This window comes from Cydia splendana, chromosome 1 (assembly GCF_910591565.1).
Source record: "Cydia splendana chromosome 1, ilCydSple1.2, whole genome shotgun sequence".
NCBI classification, from domain to species: domain Eukaryota; kingdom Metazoa; phylum Arthropoda; class Insecta; order Lepidoptera; family Tortricidae; genus Cydia; species Cydia splendana.
In genome coordinates this window covers 11,642,993-11,663,355 of record NC_085960.1, presented here as the reverse complement: position 1 = coordinate 11,663,355, position 20,363 = coordinate 11,642,993, and positions in this window count along the sequence as shown.

Here is a 20,363-nt window from a genome sequence, read left to right as displayed (position 1 = left end):
CCTACTTTTGGAGAAAGGAGTTTTCCGTGAAACAACTACTGTTTCTCGATTTTTCTCTCAATATGTATACAGAACTAATGATTTATTATAACTCAAGATATGTTATAGGCGTTCCAAAATTGAAGCTTACCTTGTGACAAATTGTACAAGTTGCCTTTAGTCGCACCTGGGCAAGCGCGCAATGTGCGCACGTGCTAACGAGCTCCCGCTCACCGAAAGAGAAAGAGAAGAATGGAATTCGTAAATTAATAAAATTTCTTCGTAGGTATAAAAATAAATATGGAAGTATTTTTTGTGTTCCTTATGTATGAGTATAACCTCTATAGTTATATATCATTGTACAGAACCATCAAACTCCCGGGAACCGTCCCGCTCGCCCGGCGCCCGGTTATTTGGCCGGACGGAACGACCGCTGATCTGACGCGATGTCGGAGCAACACGTTTTGGGCGTGCTGCCCGATCCAGACTTTTTGGTCACCGGCTAATGAAGGAACGCAAATTGCTTACTGGTTTTACATTTTTAGCGATATCTGGATTCTAGACCTCTGCTCGCCTTGATTTTGCGATCGGCTACTGCTTATGCCCACGATAACTTTTCACATTTATATTTGGCAGTTGATTTAAACAATATGGAAATCTTAGAAAATATATTTAAAAAAAAACACGCTAATTGATATTTAAGTTTATTAGACTTTTGAATAGTGACCGCATTATTCACACCAGGGGCCCGTTTCTCAAAAGCTTGTAACTTGTAATACAAGCGGATGTCACTTTTTGACAGGGTTTGTTAGAAAGGGACTTCCACTTGTATTACAAGTTACAAGCTTTTGAGAAACGGGCCCCTTGGGCCCATTTCTAGAACGGTATTAGACTAATATTATTAGTCCAGGAACTGTCAAGTCATATGGGTTACCATGGCAACACACTAATAATATTAGACTAATACCGTTCGATAAATGGGCCCCAGTTTAAAGAGAAATAGAACTAATTTGAACTCAGAATAGTCGCTTTTTTATTTAACTTATGTTGTATTAGCGTGGAATGGCAGTACCTCCTTACTTGTTTTACTGTAAATTACTTGACTTCGTGCAAATTTTTATACGTAAGTATGTTAAAAAATTACCTGTGTTAAAAATACGTTTTATCAAATATAGACGGTCAAGCAAATCTTGTCAGTAAAAAAAGGCGCGAAATTCAAATTTTCTATGGGACGATATCCCTTCGCGCCTACATTTTTCAAATTTGCCGCCTTTTTCTACTGACAAGATCTGCTTGACCAAGGCCAATTTATATTATCCTGCTAGTATAGACAGTTTCACGTTTAAGGTATTGATTAAACTTTAGAATTGATTATAGGTAGACTTAACAAAAAGTTACTCACCGACTGTTGACGGATGAAGCGTTCCCTGCGCCATCTACCGGTGGCTTTCTGGAACAACGAGAACAATGATTACTTATGACTTTGGACTGCAAAAAAAATGCACATTTCTATTAAAATATTTTTTTTAAGTAGGACACCAGTTTGACCAGTTGTTGTAATATTTATTTACATATATTCCAATTAATTCAAGCCATAGACGAAGACATAAAAGTAGTTGTATAATTTGTATGTTTAATAAATACGTACATCCAGTAGGGGTCCTGCAGACTCGAGGTGTGGGGCCCGTAGCTGCCCAAGTGATAGGGACTGCAGAAGTTCACCATCGGTACTGCGTACATGACTAGTTGACTACGGTAACACTTTTACGTCACGCAGAACATTATGATCGGTTTTTTAGTTATTTTTTAATTAGTACCTAGAATTTTATGAGAAAAGTAAAATATAATAAAAAAAAGAGAGGTATAAATTTTAAAATACACTAATTCTATGATAAATTGATTTTGAATAATTATATCGTGTACAGGTTGTTTTTTAACCCTTAGTCTGCTTAGCCATATTCTGGAAACTAAATTAAATGAGTATGATGTGAGATGAGTATATGCGAACTCGCGAAAATAAATCGCTGTTTGAAACATTTTATTTCACCGATCAGATAGGTTGATGTTTCTACGTAATTTTTTTTCGTGGTGTCATAGTTGTTCCGATAGTGAAAGTGTTCTATTACCTACACATTTGCCTAGCAGTTTATGGCCAAGGGGTAAAAAACATCCTGTAAACTAAATATGAACTCGTGGCGGCTATTTTAACTGACCCCTACAAATACAAACAATCAAGCAGCAACTCTTCTATTAACAACCTTCCTAAGAAACGTGTACTATTCATCAAATCTCAAATCTGAAACAGATCCTATGGTCCAAAAAATAAAGATAGAATTTCAACAACCTACACCCTCAATTGATTTAAACATTTCACTGTACTTGCCGACAAAACACATTCCAGATTTAAAAATACGCAACCGTCACTAAATAACGGATAGTTGACAGAAAGCCGACGAGCCACGGAGTTAACCGAATCGAATTGGACAATAGTTCTACTTAGCGACTCAGAGATGTCGTTAGCGCCCGCTGTGACCATGCAGTGATTCGAAATTGGAATCTTTTTGATTTTGAATTTCCTTCTTAACAAATCAAAAAGGTGTTCAAATGTACGAAGTTGTTGGGTCCTCTATAAAACTGAATATGCACAATTGTACAAGTGCCTGTGTAAAAACCACAATAATTACATAGGTAGACGCCTATAAGGACTTGCAAATACATATTACCACAAAATAAATAGTAGTACTAGATACAGAAGACTCACTCTCTAACAAAACGCGTCTGTTACGATCAAGACAGATATGGCCGCTAGGTGGCGACAGCGCCACGCGCGGCTTATGGCTAGCCACCAAAATTGGTGTGGAACGGATGTACTTTTAGCTACCTGTAGCAAAGCGACGAAATCGCGGAGTGAGCCACGCCTGATATAACCCGACTAATGCGAGTTTCTTACCATCTTAAACAATACAAGAAACTTTATATCACTAGATATGTGCTAATAGAGTTAATATTTTTTGTTGTAGGATGACTGTTGTTCATGTGTTTTTTTATAAATGTACCTAAACAAAATGTATACTGCATATTCACTGGACGAAATGCCTTACATGGATAAGTTTGCCTTTGTACAATTTTTTTGCGATCATTGTCTCTCGCTATGTTAATACATATTTGGTTCAATAGAGTTTTTGACTACTACTACTACTACTAACTTTGTTTGAGAATAGGTATCTAAAATTGTTTTAATAAGATGAAACGAACCACGAAAAAAATCCACACGGGGGGCCATTTTTTGTCGTTGACTTAAAGACTCTAAAACATAATAACTCTAAGGGACAATAGAAACATAGCTGGAGGAAACGAGTTCCGTCTTTTTTGTATATTTAACTTGATTCTTAACGCACTGAATAATTGTGACGACTGCTAGTTGAAATATTTTGATACTTTACAAACATACGAGTAGAAAATGACTGATATACGGAAATTATAAGTCCCATTAATTACAAAGCTTTCTAAAAAATTGTGAAAGTAATCAGCAATTTCAATAAATTGAAACCTAGGTAATAAATTATCCCAATAAGAAAGTAATATGGTGAACGGTAAAACTGCAAGCCACTACTGCGTTATAATATTTCACAGGCACCAGTGATACATGTATCACTTCAAAAAGTCATCAAAATATCGACGACACAAAACTATTTCCAACTGCCAAGACCCTTCCAATCACGGATAATCGCAGTCAATCTGAAATCGATCTATTCGATGGCAATCACACCGATTTACTTCACTCCGATTCGGATTCGAACACTTTACGATTGTGGTGCCGCACTATCAAAGGCGCCGCTGACACATTCGTCATGGAAACGCTACCGTCTTTTTTTTAGGCTTGTAGTCAAATATGATGATAAAAAGGAGTAGGTAGGTATGATTAAAGGATCGTGGTGATGATTCCTATTATAAATAGATCTATCTACCGGGTGTGGCCTGTAACACGAGCAAATAATTAAAACATAGATTGTACTCCTCAAACCGTGACACTTTTGTTCAACAACTTTTAAAAATTATGAAGTATTTAGACTCCCTATTTTTCATACAAAATAAATATTATATTCAATGGACGCCATCGCCACGCCATATCATTGTGATTGACGTTGCTTGTCACGCCTTAAACATAACAAAATTCGCAATACGTCTTAAAATAAACTTTAAAGTGTATTAAAAATCAAACCACAAGTTATTTTTAAAAGTCGCTGAACAAATGTTGGTCAGAATGAGGAGTACAGCCTACAGTTTAACTTTTTGCTCATATTACAGGCCACACCCGGTATAACGATTTAACAAGTACTTAATACATCTGTTAGTTAAAATAAGCATAACAAAAAAATTGAGTTCGTAAGATAAACTGTTCTAATAGTTTAAAGAACAGTTATTGAAACCACATAAAATAAGGTCAATAGGGTGCCCGAGGAAGACTGTAAGTAAATACTTTTTCTAAAAATCATTCCATTTTACAATACACGGAACAATTAATTAGCCAAATACAAAAATGTACGTTCCGAAAATTATTTACGCAGGCAACACGTCAATACAAATCTCTTCATTAAGTGAAGTTCGGCATTCGGGGAAAAAAGCCGAGGACTCCCACATCGCGCTTCGCGGAAAACTCAAAACACCAAATTCCACATTAAACGAATAAGGGCACAATCCGGGGCACAGGAATAAGCAATCGATCAGACATGTTTTCATGTCACTCGACGTGGAAGTAAAAACATACAATCACCGGCAAAAAGTTAAGTTGCAACCGAGATAGCTAAGAAACACATTTTTTCTTACTTTACCCGTTTACATGGTAGTTCCGCAAAAAAGTTAAAGATTATTTTTTAACACATACATATAAAACTTAGAAAGTTAAACTTAAAAACGGACACTATATTTTTCTGAATAAAAAATAAAACTTAACTAGCATATCAATATTTTTACGCGATTTTAACGTTTCAACTTCCTAACCGAATTCGAATTACGAAATTCCAAATGTGACTTGAGTTCATTCGAACTATTTTCGCGGTACTTTTCTGGTAAGCCAGCGCTCGCCACGGCAAACCACGTGCTAGTGTCACACCCTCGGAAAATTCGCCGGTCCCCCATTCTGTGTTTACATTCAAATACACATATTGTGTTTGTGTGAGTGGGCCAAATCGTATCCCAGTCTAATGATTCATTAATAGATTTTGACTTTTGACTTTCAAGTTTGTTGTTGTTCAACTGGAGTTTCATTCGAGTTCTGTAGGATTTAAAATTAATTAGTCACAGTAAACAGCCAATTATTTTATAGATTGTTACAATTAATACCAGCCTGAGGTTAAATTGTTTATGCCTATATGTTTTTACATAATAAATTAGTAAACAAAATCTAAAATTTAATAACTTATTTGAAACTACCTTTTTTGCCTACATTTAATTCGATTTCATTAGCAAATAGCTCTTTTAACTCTTGTAACTCGCCAACCACAAATTCTTAAATATGTTTATACTCTTATCATTAGCTCTACAATTCTCATATTATGCTCATAATTTTCAAGAGAACCAAGTAAGTAGGTAGTACCTTCCGAACATGCCGAAAATATCATATATTAATATAAAGAGAAAAATTAGGACAAAACATTACGTTCACATTTTCCTCACACCAAAAACTTAACCCAAACAAAAACAATAAAGAATGTATCCAAGTTGCCAGCACTAAACAACAGTAAAGGCCTATAAGCGTGCCCCTCGCGCCGCGAATATTTCCCCAATATCGGGGTAATATGACAGAACACTGGCAACACAGCGTGAATAATAAATAAATTGTTCGGGACGCTACCGTACTGTCAATTATTTATAGGGAAATTATTTATGTTGCTTGTTTTTCTTGGATATTTTCGGGGTAAGTAGTTGTAGCAAGTAGCAAAAATAATATTGGTGGCTCATAAATACACAGAAACCAATAAACTTGACTGTATATTTAAATATAGGTAATGGCGCAATTATGCAAAAAAATCAAATGATATAAGTAGGGTTTATTCTTTTTTTAGCTTTACCCATAAGAAGAACAGGCACCTAATGAGTTTTATAACCAGGGATAATACTAGTTCTAACGGAGAACATGGGTCTTTGGATTTGGCATATCTAATTGACATATTTTGCTTTTAAACCATTGGAGCGCCTTCTGCGTTAAGCTTTGCGCGATTAACCTCATGGAATATTATATCATTAATATTTCCTTTTGAGCCTTTCATAATTTTGAGTTAAACAAGCCAGGTTTACCAAAATATCAACTTTAAAAAACTGAGCATATTCCATACTCTATGGCTGGCGCGCATCAGAGGGCCTACCGCTATCAACGTTCGACGTGTTGCCTCCATGTCACACTTACGTGAATTTATAAGTGCGACAGAGAGGCAACACGTCGTGGTTCACGGTATTAGGCCCTCAGATCGCATATAGCTGTGCGTATACGCACCAGCCAGCACGATAATCACCTACTTGGTTAAGTATGCAAATGTTCGCAGGCCGGTTACGGTTTTTTGCTTAAGTAAAACATTATCCGGGCAAATATCTCGGTGGCCGCGGGCCAGAGATGGTGATCGGCCAGACCATGAGTTCCTATCGCTAACTGAACGGAGACTAACATTTTAGTTTCATTTTGTACCCAGTAACAATGCCTTAAAAATTTTAAAAGAAAGGAAAAATTGAAATATTAGTACATATTAGCAAAAATGAACTATGAGTTAGATCAAGAAAAGTCTGCAGCGATTTTGCTAGCAACCGCAGTGCAAGTGTCATTTTAAATGTCAAACTTCTATGAAATTATGACGTATTAAATAACACTTGCACTGCGTATACTATAAAAATCGCTGCAGACTTTTCTTGGTCTAACTCTACCGTCCTGTCGCTATAACCAACCGAGCTACCGGAATCTAGTAAATCCCTCCATTCCATCTTTCTTTGTTTACATGCCAGGGAGGTGTAGGTGTACGTGTCATTTGAATCAACATGGTCAAAAATCAACAACTTTCTCATTTTCTATCACTATAAATATTTTATACATTAATAGTGATATAATCAAGCTTTTTAATCTCGTACCTCACTTAGGCAACTCAGCAAGCTTCGTTGCCTAAACACGGTACTCGACTGAAAAGCTCTCTATTATGTCACGATTGTATAAAATACTATTTATTAATAAATAGTTTGATTTAGTAGGAAGCTCGATAGTTTAGTTGGTCCACCAATCGCTGAAATGTCAAAAGTGAAATGACAAAGAAGAAGAAGTGCGATAGTTCTGTTCCAGTGAGATGATGAGGCTTAAATCCCGCTCGGCCAAAAACTATCTACATAATTTTGCATTAAAAATAAAAAATAAAACAATTTTTGATGAAAGGTTTCTCAAATAAAAACTGAATATCTGGGAGACCGAGCTTTGCTCGGAAAACATATAAAAACTGAAAAATGCGCGTTTTCCCAGAGATAAGACCTAGCTAGATCGATTTATCACCCCCGAAAACCCCCATATAGCAAATTTCATCGAAATCGCTACAGCCCTTTCCAAGTTCCCCGAAATATATATATAAATAAACAAGAATTGCTCCTTTAAAGGTATTTAATAGATAGATAGATTATATACATACAGGTAATAAAAAAACCGGTAGGGTCGTACTAGTTTCTTGCAGTCCTACCCCATACATTTCTCCAACATCTTGGTGCTCCCGTAACGTTAATGGTTCCTGTCGATATTAGATATACTAACTGATGCTTACGTCAGCTTTATGAATAAACTACATTAAATATAATGGTACCTATGATAAATGATAACGGATATCATGTTTTTTTTGTCGTGTACAGTCACCTGCAATAATATGTTACACAACGAAGGCCGCAAAAATATCTGACACGATCTTATTTGTAGAGCCATAAGAGCGTGTCACATATTTTTTGCAGGTGACTGTACAGTCGCCTTTTAGCATCACAATAAAATAACTGTGACTGTGATACGAACGGACATTACGGCTCCGTTTTGCCTACGGAACCTTAAAAATAATGACCCCAAAAACCGTGACATAAACTTGTAAAACTAGATCAATACTAAAATAAAAACTATTTAAAAAATACATTCGGCGCGATTCGGGTAAAGGTACCTTGGCGGTATTATTAACGCCGCTCCAATATTATTGCAGCGCTATGCGACGTAAGCGCCAGCCGCCATAAGGTACCGTTTTCCGTGGAACGTCACATATCTTTACTATTTCATATCTAGTGAATCTCTAATTCATTTCCCGAATCGCGCCGATTATATCTAAAGTAACATGTATTTACTTTATTTGCTCCTGAAAAACAAACTGAACTAAATATTTTTACGAGTCTGTTTTTATTTCGATGTAATCAACCACTAATCAAAATATACGTTCAAAAAAGTCGCATTTGAACATTTTCTCCAATCACTCAGTTCTAAAAGTCAGGGGTAAGCAACGTCTCGGTTACTAGCGCCGTGGGACAGGGATCGTAAACCTTCGGGGGGCTAATGAGGATTTATGCGCGGGGCGCCAGGGCAGTGCAACTCGTGATTTTGACGACACTTACATTTTTCCGGTTGCATGTTTTTATTTGGTGTAAGTATTACTTTTAAAAAAATATAGACTATTTATGAGGAAATTTATTGCCTCTAGTGAAATTTAAAAAACAATATTTTAGTTTTTAGTCTTCATTTTGAGTATCTATACAAACATGTTATATGTAACTGAATAACATAGAATTTTTCAGTCATCCTTTCACAAGTATTTGCATAATAAAAAGGCTTGAAGCGATCAACAATTGTGGAATCGGTTAACTTGTATTTAGCATTACACAGCTGGTCAAGCCCATTTCATAATTTTCGTCCATTCCTTACAGTTTTCTTATTTATTTATTTTTGTTGTGTTTACCAATAGTGCAATACCCCTGGCTCAGTACTCGGCAGACAATGCCGATGATGCGACATTGCCCTCTTACCTTTATTCCCGTTTTATTGCGGGGTGAGCCAAATGCAGGTGAAATATTCAGGCGAGTTCAACAATTTGGAGTAGGTACCCATTGTTGTATAGAAAAGTATACAATATGATGCATCATGCAATCTAAAACATTACTTGATGTAGGTAAGTTTTTATATGCGTAAAAATCTTTTCTTTATACCGGGTGTGGCCTGTAACATGAGCAAAAAATTTAACTGTAGGCTGTACTCCTCATACTGACCAACATTTGTTCAGCGACTTTTAAAAATAACTTGTGGTTTGATTTTTAATACACTTTAAAGTTTATTCTAAGACGCAATGTATTGCGTATTTTGTTATGTTTAAGGCGTGACAAGCAACGTCAATCACAATGATATGGCGTGGCGATGGCGTCCATTGAAGACAATATTTATTTTGTATGAAAAATAGGGAGTCTAAATACTTCATAATTTTTAAAAGTTGTTGAACAAAAGTGTCACCGTTTGAGGAGTACAATCTACGTTTTAATTATTTGCTCATGTTACAGGCCACACCCTGTATAAAATTACGTAAACTTTGAAACTAAGCCGGCTAAACGTTTGTAACATAAAATTTATGTCAAAAATTATTAGTAACTACCTATAATAACTACGCTACCCTCTTCGAGCTATCTCTTATATTCGGGAGATCCTTCAAAATGCTTCGATCAAAACAAAATTAAAGAAAGATTTATCAACCACAACAGCAAATCCGAAACACCTGTAACCGACAATCAAACTTGCGATCACACACAAAATTACCCGTAACCCGTTTCGCGGTTGACCGCAAGAGTGCCCCTGCACAGAGTTTACCCCAAACCTGACCCTTTTTGGAGCCAGTGGGCTCCATCCAGCCCAAGACATCGCATCAACTGATATTAAAAAAAACCGGACCGAGAGTTTCGGCGCCCTGCAATTTGATATTCTTGACAATTCATATAGAGATGATGCTACCTGTGAAATATTCATGCACTTGGGACCTTCTTTATCATCAAAGAAGGAGCACTAAAAGTAATTTTAAGATGGCAATGTCGACGGATTTACATGAAATAATGCTTTTAACTTAATTCTTGGGAGATTTAAGACGCTGTTTTGGAGTTTTGGGGAGATAATGGCTGCGGCTTTGAAACAGTGGTAATGCTCGAGTTAAACACAAACCGTAAATACGCTGTATATTACGCAAGAGATTTGAGACAAATACGTATAAGTATTTTAATCTTGAAAATACCAGGTAGGTAAGTACATCAGACTCAAAACTGGCAATGGGAGCATTCCACAAACGGGAATTTTCTGAAAACATAGGAATAGGTAGGAGTTATTTTTCTGTTACATTGCATATGAAAAATGCTCAATAAAAATAAAATGTCTGATACGTGGAAAAAAATCTAAGGTAATATACGAAATACTATGCGTTTGTACGCGGAATAGCTTATTGAATGCCCCTATAGCTGTCATACCATAACACTATGTATGTTTATATTTAATATTTGAAATATAAAAGATTATAAATTTAACAATAATTGAATAGTATTTGGTTGAAAAGTAAACAGTGGGCAATTGCCGTCACGCGGCGCGCGATATATAAGCTCTGACGGACGCAATGCGTGCGCTTTGCATTTCAAATGCAGGCATTGTATGCACATTTTTACCGACTTATTACTTTCTAGTCGGTACCGTGGGCAACGCCGGAGATTCTGGGTATGGGATATTCGCCGTGTCCATTGAAATAGGGTTACTTTGATATGAAAAAAATTCAAATGTCTATTGTCTAACACGCTACCAAACGCTACTAAAACTATGCAAAGTAACACACTATTTATTTTGTATTGGGGATTTCGCCCCAAATCAATAAAATTATAAAATAGATAACATGTTAAAGCATGTGTAAGATGTGTGTATGTGTGTTTGAAGCATGTGTAAGCGGTGGTGGCCGAGTGGATATGACGTCCGACTTTCAATCCGGAGGCGCGGGTTCAAATCCTGGCTCGCACCAATGAGTTTTTCGGAACTTATGTACGAAATATCATTTGATATTTACCACTAGCTTTTCGGTGAAGGAAAAACATAGTGAGGAAACCTGCATACATCTGCGAAAAAATTCAAAGGTGTATGTGTAGTCGCCAATCCGCATTGGGCTAGCGTGGGGACTATAGCCCAAGCCCTCTCGCGCATGAAAGGAGGCCTGTACCCAGCAGTGGGACGTATATCTCTTCTTCTCCTTCTTCGTCGAAACCTCATGACTGAGGGTCGTATATAGGCTGAATTATTATTATTATATTACTTATATTAGACGTGGACACTGACACGACGGGACAGAGAGCGATTGGCCTTTGAAATGTGGTGTTGGCGGAGGATGCTGAGGATTAGCTGGACAGAAAGGAAGACTAACGAAGAGGTACTGAGCATGGCAGGAGAGAAGAGATGCCTGTTAGACACAATAGCCAACAGAAGGGGCAAGATGGTTGGCCACCTGATACGGCACGACAGATTCTTTTTAAACATCATGGAGGGCAAGATTGAGGGCAAAAGACGCAGAGGAAGGCCGAGGCTCACATATCTCAGCCAAATAAAAGATAGAGTTTCTTTCGTGTCGTACAAGGGAGTTAATGGGCTGGCCCAGCAAAAAGAAGAGTGGCGAGTACTCCACCAACAAGAGCATAGCTCTTAAATGTTGATGATGATGATAACATGTTAAAGAGCCACTGTCTAAAACAAATATTGGACAGCTAAAGATTACGTATAATGCCATTTCTTTTTGGACCATTCTGTTCACTAGAGTTGTGCACTTGATTGCGAGTCATCCTCGTGTCCCAGCCGCAGCCCAGTCTCGTCAATGCACTGCTGCGCTTGGTAGTAGACAAGTATTTTACCACTTCAACATCACTTACCATAAGTAGGTATAATAGGTACGTATTACGTACCGTCAACTACCTCTGGGCTATAACCGCGAAAATCGAAGTTCGTCAATTGCGGGCATTTTTCTCCGTCACTTTAATTAAATCTTAATGAGAGTAAAAGAGAAAGATCCCCGCAATTTGCGAATTTTGGTTTTCGTTATAACCGCGCACCTCAATGGTCTCACAAAACACGACGCCGAAAAACATGCGCAGTGGAAAAGAAAAACTCGAAATGCGGACCCTGGGCTCCCAAGCAGCTGATGAGGATGCAAACAAGATATACGCTAAGATGAGAGAGAGAGAGAGAGAAAGGAGAGATGTACACTTATAACCATACAAAACAGTGGAATACTCGGGGCAGATAGATGGCCAAGTACAGCTAAAATTGCCTGATCTTTCGAGTCAAATCAATTTCAGAAATACAATTTGAAGACTCCCTTTTTCTGCAAGCCTTACGACGTAACAAAGCGAGTCGCATCAAGCGTATTTTTGTTTAAATTGTGACTGATGCGCCGTTAGCCACTCGTAGGGTAAGGGCGCGCATAATGGGCGATCTCCATACGTCTCGGTGGACGTAATAAACTGGACGCTAGGCCTTGTTTACGCTAACAAGTGTATTTGGACGGGGATAGACGCAAAACGGACGACATCACGAACAAACAAACAAAATCTTTCAATCATACCAAGTTTAAGTTTATCGTCATTCAACATAATTATAAGTACCTACCTACTTTAATAGTTTAAATTATGTTGCAACTATATTGTTGTTTGTTTAAATTAGGAAGCGCCCAATCGAGGAATTACTTACAATTTAAAATATATCTACAAGCAGCTAGAGTTCTCAAATTTCAACCCCGAATTCTCATGTGACTCATGTCGTCGTCTTTGACTTTCAGACGAGTCATGCACGCTAGTTTGCAACTTTATAACTGTAAACCGAGATACTTCATTTGTTTTAAGGTCTAATAAACGGTCCATTTCCTATCAACCTACTGACACCAACATATTTACCTACAACTTGTGTCTTTGACATTGAAAATAAAATAAAAGAAAGGGAAAGTATTGTCCTTAAGACACAATTTGAGAAATACTTCACGGTGAAGAAAGGTTGTTTAAACACTTGGAGGCTGACACATGTCATAAAATAAGAAATAAAACACTCGTTGACCGCGGCTGGAGTTGTGACTTATGAGTTATGAGTAATAGAAGTTGAAACATGAGGGTTCCGTATGCACAAGTTTAACTACGAATGGGAATTTATTTTTTTAAGTGTTTAACAACTTAGTAAAAGACATACTTTAAAAATGGTATAACACTATCAGTAAGAATTACATTATGTTTAAGTAATGGACATTACTATTACAAGCTCATAAGTCATAACATGTATTGACAGTGTGTAGGTAAGTAGAGTGATATGAATTATGGAAATGATAGAATAATATTTTATGACAATGGTACTATAATGTCTTGTGAAAAAAAAATTCTCAACGAACATGATTTGGTGACTTGATACTTGATAGTCTATTACGAGCGCGATGAGGACGAATAATATCGAAATTAAAGTTATTGCAGTCCGAATATCGTTATACTTATTCGATGTATTTATTGGGCTCTGATTGAACTGTAATGAGGTTGGCAACTGTCAAAAGTTTGCATAGATGGCGCCATCATAGCTTGCCCCTTTCTCTAGTCGAGTTCTATGTGATTTGGCTTAAAGGGCTGCCATCCAGGGCATAAAATTATATTTAAAAAAACAAGAATTTGACACAATTCTAGGGTTTGACAGGGCAAGCTATGCTGGCGCCATCTGCTAAATACTGCGGCCGGCCAACCCCATTAAAGCTCAAACCTATTGTTAAATGTGTAGGTATTACCCACTAGCTTTTGTAAACACGGAACCCCAAAAACTAATCATCGGCATTAATAACCCCTTTCGAAACGAGACACTTTCGAGTTTCAATCGCGTGTTTTCCAATCTGCATGTAAAGCAGCAACATAAAGGAAATTAACATATGTACGGGGCTTTGTGCGCAGGCGACGCGGACGGTCGTCGGCCGGGCCCGGCGCGGGAGTGTCGCGCCGTTCGATGCTTAGACAGTGGTATATCACACACTTCTTCGGATTTGTTTGGGTCTCGTGCTGCTCGGGGTGACTACCCCGAACAATTGCGGGCGATCTTGGGCATATAATTCTTAGATGTTATGGCGAAAAATGATACTTGAAGAGGGGATATTCCACAAGTTTAGGATCGAACGGGGAAATGTGTAAGTGAGAAATAAGTCGTTTCTACTACCGCGGCTGGTCCTCGTTCTACTATTAGAAGAAAGAAACTTATTCTACATAAATTTGAAATTTGTTCAGGGACCAGTCACCTATATTCAGACGGCTATGCAGCTCTCTGTAGTCTCTCTATATTTTAAGGGAGGAGATGTCACACATTCATGGAGTTCTTGCTTTAATGGAAATTTCAGAATGTTTCCAGGTAACCGAATTTACAGCCTTCTGATCGAAATTGTTTTAATTACTGGACGTTCGATTGATTGCAGTCTGTGTAAGTTCCGAAGTCGGACGAAACATACCGCAGTAGTTAAATTTGTCAGGTCGCCAATTACTGAACATTTATTGACTGAGGCACGACTGTCTGTCAGGACCAAACCACTGGACTAACTAAATTCGTGGCAAGGATATGGCCAAATATCAATTTTTCTCGTTACATAGCTGATATCCGTCAATGACAATACAGCAAAAATAGGGAGGATTTTAAAGTACGTAATGCAGTGACATCACTGTGAGTAACCGAGTGTTCTTTCTTCGGTCACCACGTTATGACTAATATCGCAACCCACAATAGTATAAGTAGACAAGCGTTACAGCTGTCTCGTAGTGCAATACTTTTTATGCCTCAACACAACAAAAAGTCTAGCAAATTTGCTCGACGTCCACGCGTACAACAGAGCCATACATTTGCTTTTTAAGAATGTTGCTGAATGCTGAAAGCCTCAGCGCTACACTCCCATTGGAGATTCGGTAATAGTTTTTTCTGAGTAATCTGCAATACAACTACATAAATTGCTAACAAGAAAAATCACCTTTATCTGATACGCAATCTAATGATTTCTTACCTATATGATATACCTATTTAAAACTATTTAACCTATTAGTACAGTTGTCATCGATATATCGGAGCGGCCTAGGTGCTCACAAATATCTGAACACGCCTCTATTGTCAAGGCGCTAGAGTGCGTGCTTAGATATTTTGAAGCACCTCGGCCGCTCTGATATATCAGATGGCGACTGTACCACCAACCAACTTGTACAAAAGTACCTTTCACCATCGCTCTAGCTTTACCTCGTTTTCTTTAGCCAACAAAGGAAATTCTGAACTTTAAGTATTGCACAAAGCTAATTGTCAAGTGGACTCTAAAAACCCCTGTGTCGAAAATGGTCAATTGGACTGGGCATACCCCGCACATACTCTTTACAAACAATGTGAATAAAAACAATGTCTTAAATCGCTACATCCTTAGCACACAATAAAACACCTGCATCGTTAAATCAGCTGAATAAAATATATACATTAGGCTTCGTATGTAAAAACACAGATGTCCGTCCGTCCGTCTATCCGACATTGCTCGATATTTTAACTAACTGCGCGCTTTAAATTATTTCCAATTGAACGCACGTGCATGGCGAAGATATATAATTCAGAGGTGATACTACTGATAATACTTCAAAAGAAGATACCAGCTGTTAAGTATTATAGATGTAACGTTTGTGTAGATGTGATTTACATCATTGAAAACTAACCAACAATTCAAATAGGCGCTTTATATTTATGTAACGTAATGTAATGTATGTCATCAATTCATCATAATTTTTCAGGCATACCTATGCCATAAACTCCTACATTTCTTTCTCTTTTTAGATCTCCTCAATGCAACACAACGTAAGGTTGTTGTACGAAACCTTTATGCATATATCATGAAAGCTAAATGTCGACATCAGACTTTCAGGTAACAGCTATTATTGCTAATGAATTACATAATTATTTATTTACTGCAGTAACAGTAGCTGAGCTTGGATTGCTTGAAACGCCAACTTACGAGTATGAGCTGTTAGTTTACAGCATGTTTCATGTAGAAATTACATACACACAGGAGTTAGAAATGATCCGGAGGTGGTTGTACCAGCTGTACAGCGATCCACGTGTCGCGAGCGGGATGCAAAGCGCCATTGTGTCCGGCCGGCTAACGACCACGTTACAGTCCTCATATCGGTACACATTTGCTTATATAACCCCCTTAAAAAGAGTTTGCTGTAAGTATTACAACTATTGTTATAGTTTGTCATTACTGAAGAGACATACATAGAGATGGGTAGGGGTGAGTAAATACTGAGTATTTGCTCGGTATTTACTCAAAGCACCCGATAAATACCCGTATTTACCCATTTAGGTGGGTAAAAACGATTGCTGATAAAATATTCAAAAAGTGAGATTTAAGAACAAAATTGTCTTTTATTGAAGAGTGCTAACGTGTAATAACAATATCTATAAAATAAAAAGCATATAGGACGCTTAATTTAGGAAAAAAAGGTAATTATTAGTTAGAGGCAAATTGTGATAATGCATAGTTAACAATTTTGTTTTAAATAAGAAGGTATTTACTTTAAAAATATGGTACTTCAATTATATCGATGTTCTAGATAACTGCATGTCGCGCAAAAGTGCGTGTTTACGCGGCACTTACGACCTTTTATTAAGGGTTTTTTAAAGAAAACTCAAAAATGGCTCAACCGATGATGTTCAAAATATTGTTTTTTGTACTTTATTATACGGCTAATCTCCCGATATGTTTTCATATTTTTTCTGAACTTTGGTTCTAAAGTTATAGAGAGATAAACATTATTTTGGCCTTTCGAAACGGTTTTTTTCCAAAAATATTCATTTTATCCAAAAATGTTCTTAGAAACATTCCAGTTATTTTTAAAGACCAATTTAATGATGTGCAACACTTTGGTGCTATCTGATTTTTTTTTCGTGACAATTAGTTACATGTATGGAGTGCCCCTCTTAAAAATACATTTCTTACAATTTTGAGTACTTAATCCAGTAGCGGCTTCCATAATACACCTATATTTTAAATTTATATGCCCCTTTCAGCACTCTTAATAGTTTATCCCCACCAATTTGGGTATAAACGAGTAAATACGGGTATATTGAGTAAATACTGAGTATTTACTCGGTATTTACCCTTGAGTATTTACTCACTACCCATCTCTAGACATACACGACGGTGATAGCAACGGGTGACGGTATATTGACGGCTGTCACTATCACTATCGTATTTGCGTTGAATTTTGTTGATATGTTTGCGTTATATGTTAGTTAGTTAGAACAATACCAAGTTTTAAGGGTTCATAGTCAGCAAAAAACCGTTATTATTGTTTCACCATGTTCGTGTGTCTGTACCTAAACGACAAATCAATAATAATGGTTAAATATTCGTTCATTCTTGTGTTTTTTTTAACCGAGGATTTGGATCTTCAACCATCTTAATAACTATGTAACTTGCTCGTGTTCGTTACGGAGCGAGCAAACGTCACCTTGCCCCGTTCGCCTTTTTTACGTGAACTTATTAAAAATCTACATTATGATAAGTTCCCTACACCGACACACTTTGGCCCCCATACATCAAATTCGCGAGCCATATACGAACTTTTAATTAGTCGATTAAAACTTTATAAATTTACACGCGGCTATATCGGATCCGTTTGAGCTGGGTCTGCGCAAAAAGCATTGCGTTCGGTCGGCGCAGGCGCGCGGGGAATCCGGGATGGCCAAAAACAAGGAATCCAACAATGGACGGATAGTATCTACATTGTTTGTTAGGCCCAAGTGTTGTTCGGATTGCCGGAGTTGTCCGAAAGTTCGGCGGTATGAGAGGAAATGCTTGTTGTGGTGGCACTTGCAAATCCATGGATTTGCGTCAGGCGCTTCAGTTAAGACAACGACTGAGGTTAACTTTGCAAACCACCACTATTGGTTGATTTTGATACAGCTGAAATGGAAGCAGCTCGTCGAGGCCTCGGTGAAGGCATTTCAAGACAGGCACGACCTTCAGTAATGAAGAATACGAAGAAGAAGAAGAGTAGGTAACTGTCACGACGCATGGGAAACACGTCGCGCTTATTGTTATTTTTCTTTGGTTTGAGTTTTTATTTCATTGTAATCTTCTATGTATATTGATATCAAAACCGGTTCCGAGCTTCCGAGCACATATTTATAAACATATGTTTACATAATGTTATGTTACAAACAAAATTACTATAAAGTATTGCCTATCATAATTATTTGTCACAGGACTGGATCTCTATCAAAAATCTATTAAAAGGTTTTCTCATATTCTGCTCGGCTGCAAAGTATCTCTCAATAAGTCACCCATCTGAACTAGCCATTCCGAGTTTTCCAATAAAGCAAGAATTACTAGCTCTGTATACCAGATTGTGATAACTTCTTTAGCGAGCTAAAGCATTTGGTTTAAACTTAGGCTAAAACGGGCATATTCATTTATCTTGGGCATAATAAATGGCCGTGTTTCTAAGCACGTCACACTCGCAGGTTGTACGTATAAATCATTTATATCCAAGAGTGATGAAACAGGTCACTTAGTATGGAACTAGTATTTTGTATTTCTATTGACTGTAGGTCTAAAACATCGTTTGGTACCTATACTTTGGTGTCCTATTTAAAAGATTAACAGTTTTAATTCAAACAATATAGATTTAAATAGATTTTACATAAAATCATTTAATTTTGTTTGTAAGTTCAGCTAGATTTAATATTGTTGTTTGTTAACATTTCATTTCTCTGAAACTCTGTTATACCTACAGATTTTCTAGTATTAGGTACCTAACTCATTTAGCACAGTTACAAGAGAAATGCGTTCACGCAGTTATTCCTTTTTAACCTTAACTCAGTTTCGCTGTAGGTAGTTCAGTCTCCTTAGTAAGTTAATAGTTTAGTCATTTGCATAAATACGTACCTTTAACTATTATGGATTATGGTGAAAGCAGCAGACAAATTTAATTCGAATAGATGGGAACTGGTTAAGACCATAACTTACCTACTTCGACAACATCCAAGCATATCATGATGTCTATTTTGATAAAATTAAAATCAGTAAGCAAGATGTTAACGTCCCTATAAGCTAAGTTATTTCCATCCTATTTCCAAGTATAATGTCGGAAAAAATCGATAGGTACCTAGAATCGACTCCAATCAATTCTTCGCCGGTATCGACTGGGCCCTTATTATTTTTTCTTTTTCGATAATAGGTACTGTCATGATGGATAAATACACCATTTGGCAGGTTCATCCTACCAAGCCTTAATTACTGGGATCTTAAGGTTTATTTTTGTACGTTTTATGTGTTGTTGTAATGTTTGTAATGTGCTAGACTTAAAGTATGTTATCCTGCAATTATCTGAAGGATAATTCACTTGCTGCGGTGACAATTTTGTTCAATTGTCAGGGCTGACTGGTGGCGTCTCTCGACGAAGAGGAATTGCCGACTGAGCATTCTAAATACTAAAGGAATACTTATTGAATGCCATGTAAAAAATATGGAATGTACTGCTAATAATGAGACCCATTGATAATTATGTACTTATTCTATGCTATCGCCTAGTTGATCGATAGGGATTAATAATACTCGAGAAAGGTAGGTATATTATGTTCTCACAATACCTACTAAGTGCAAAGTTTGATGAAAGATGATTGTTGATTTCAGTAGGTACCTATCCAAAATGAACATAATATATAACATACGGCTTGAGCACCAGCAGCAAGGCTATTAAATAAATAAATACGAATCTTACTTTTTTAATTCAATCATTGATTGTTCCGTCCACAAATTAACGTAATTAAGAAAATAAAAACGCCAATAAAGTACCGTTAGCAAAACAATGTTGCACAAAACTCGGGTAGTATCCGCGAGAAATTAAATGCAATTATTATCCTTTAATAGACCTGCCCGCATATATCGGAGCAGATCGATGCTGTACCTTCATTGGAACCAACGCTGTCAAAATTAAACTGACAACTATAGACTGTAAAATTATGGGAACAAAGTTCATAACCAAACAAAGAAAATTCGTAACTTTGACCACTATCTACTTACTCGTACTACAATCATATAAATACACCTGCAATATGGCTTATCCCTTGACCTTAGAGTGTTATTTACAATACCGAATATTCTTTAAGACGTTTGAGAAATATGCGGGAACGGGTCAACATATATTCTTGTATGAGAGTAAAGAGGATGCATAAGCTTGTTATTACGATCAAATTGGTGCGTTTATAAAAAAATCGCTTTACGCATCTGCGGATCCCTTCTGTAATTTGTAGAGAATTAACTTTTATGTCATATAAGTAGATTTTTCTTAGTTTTAAA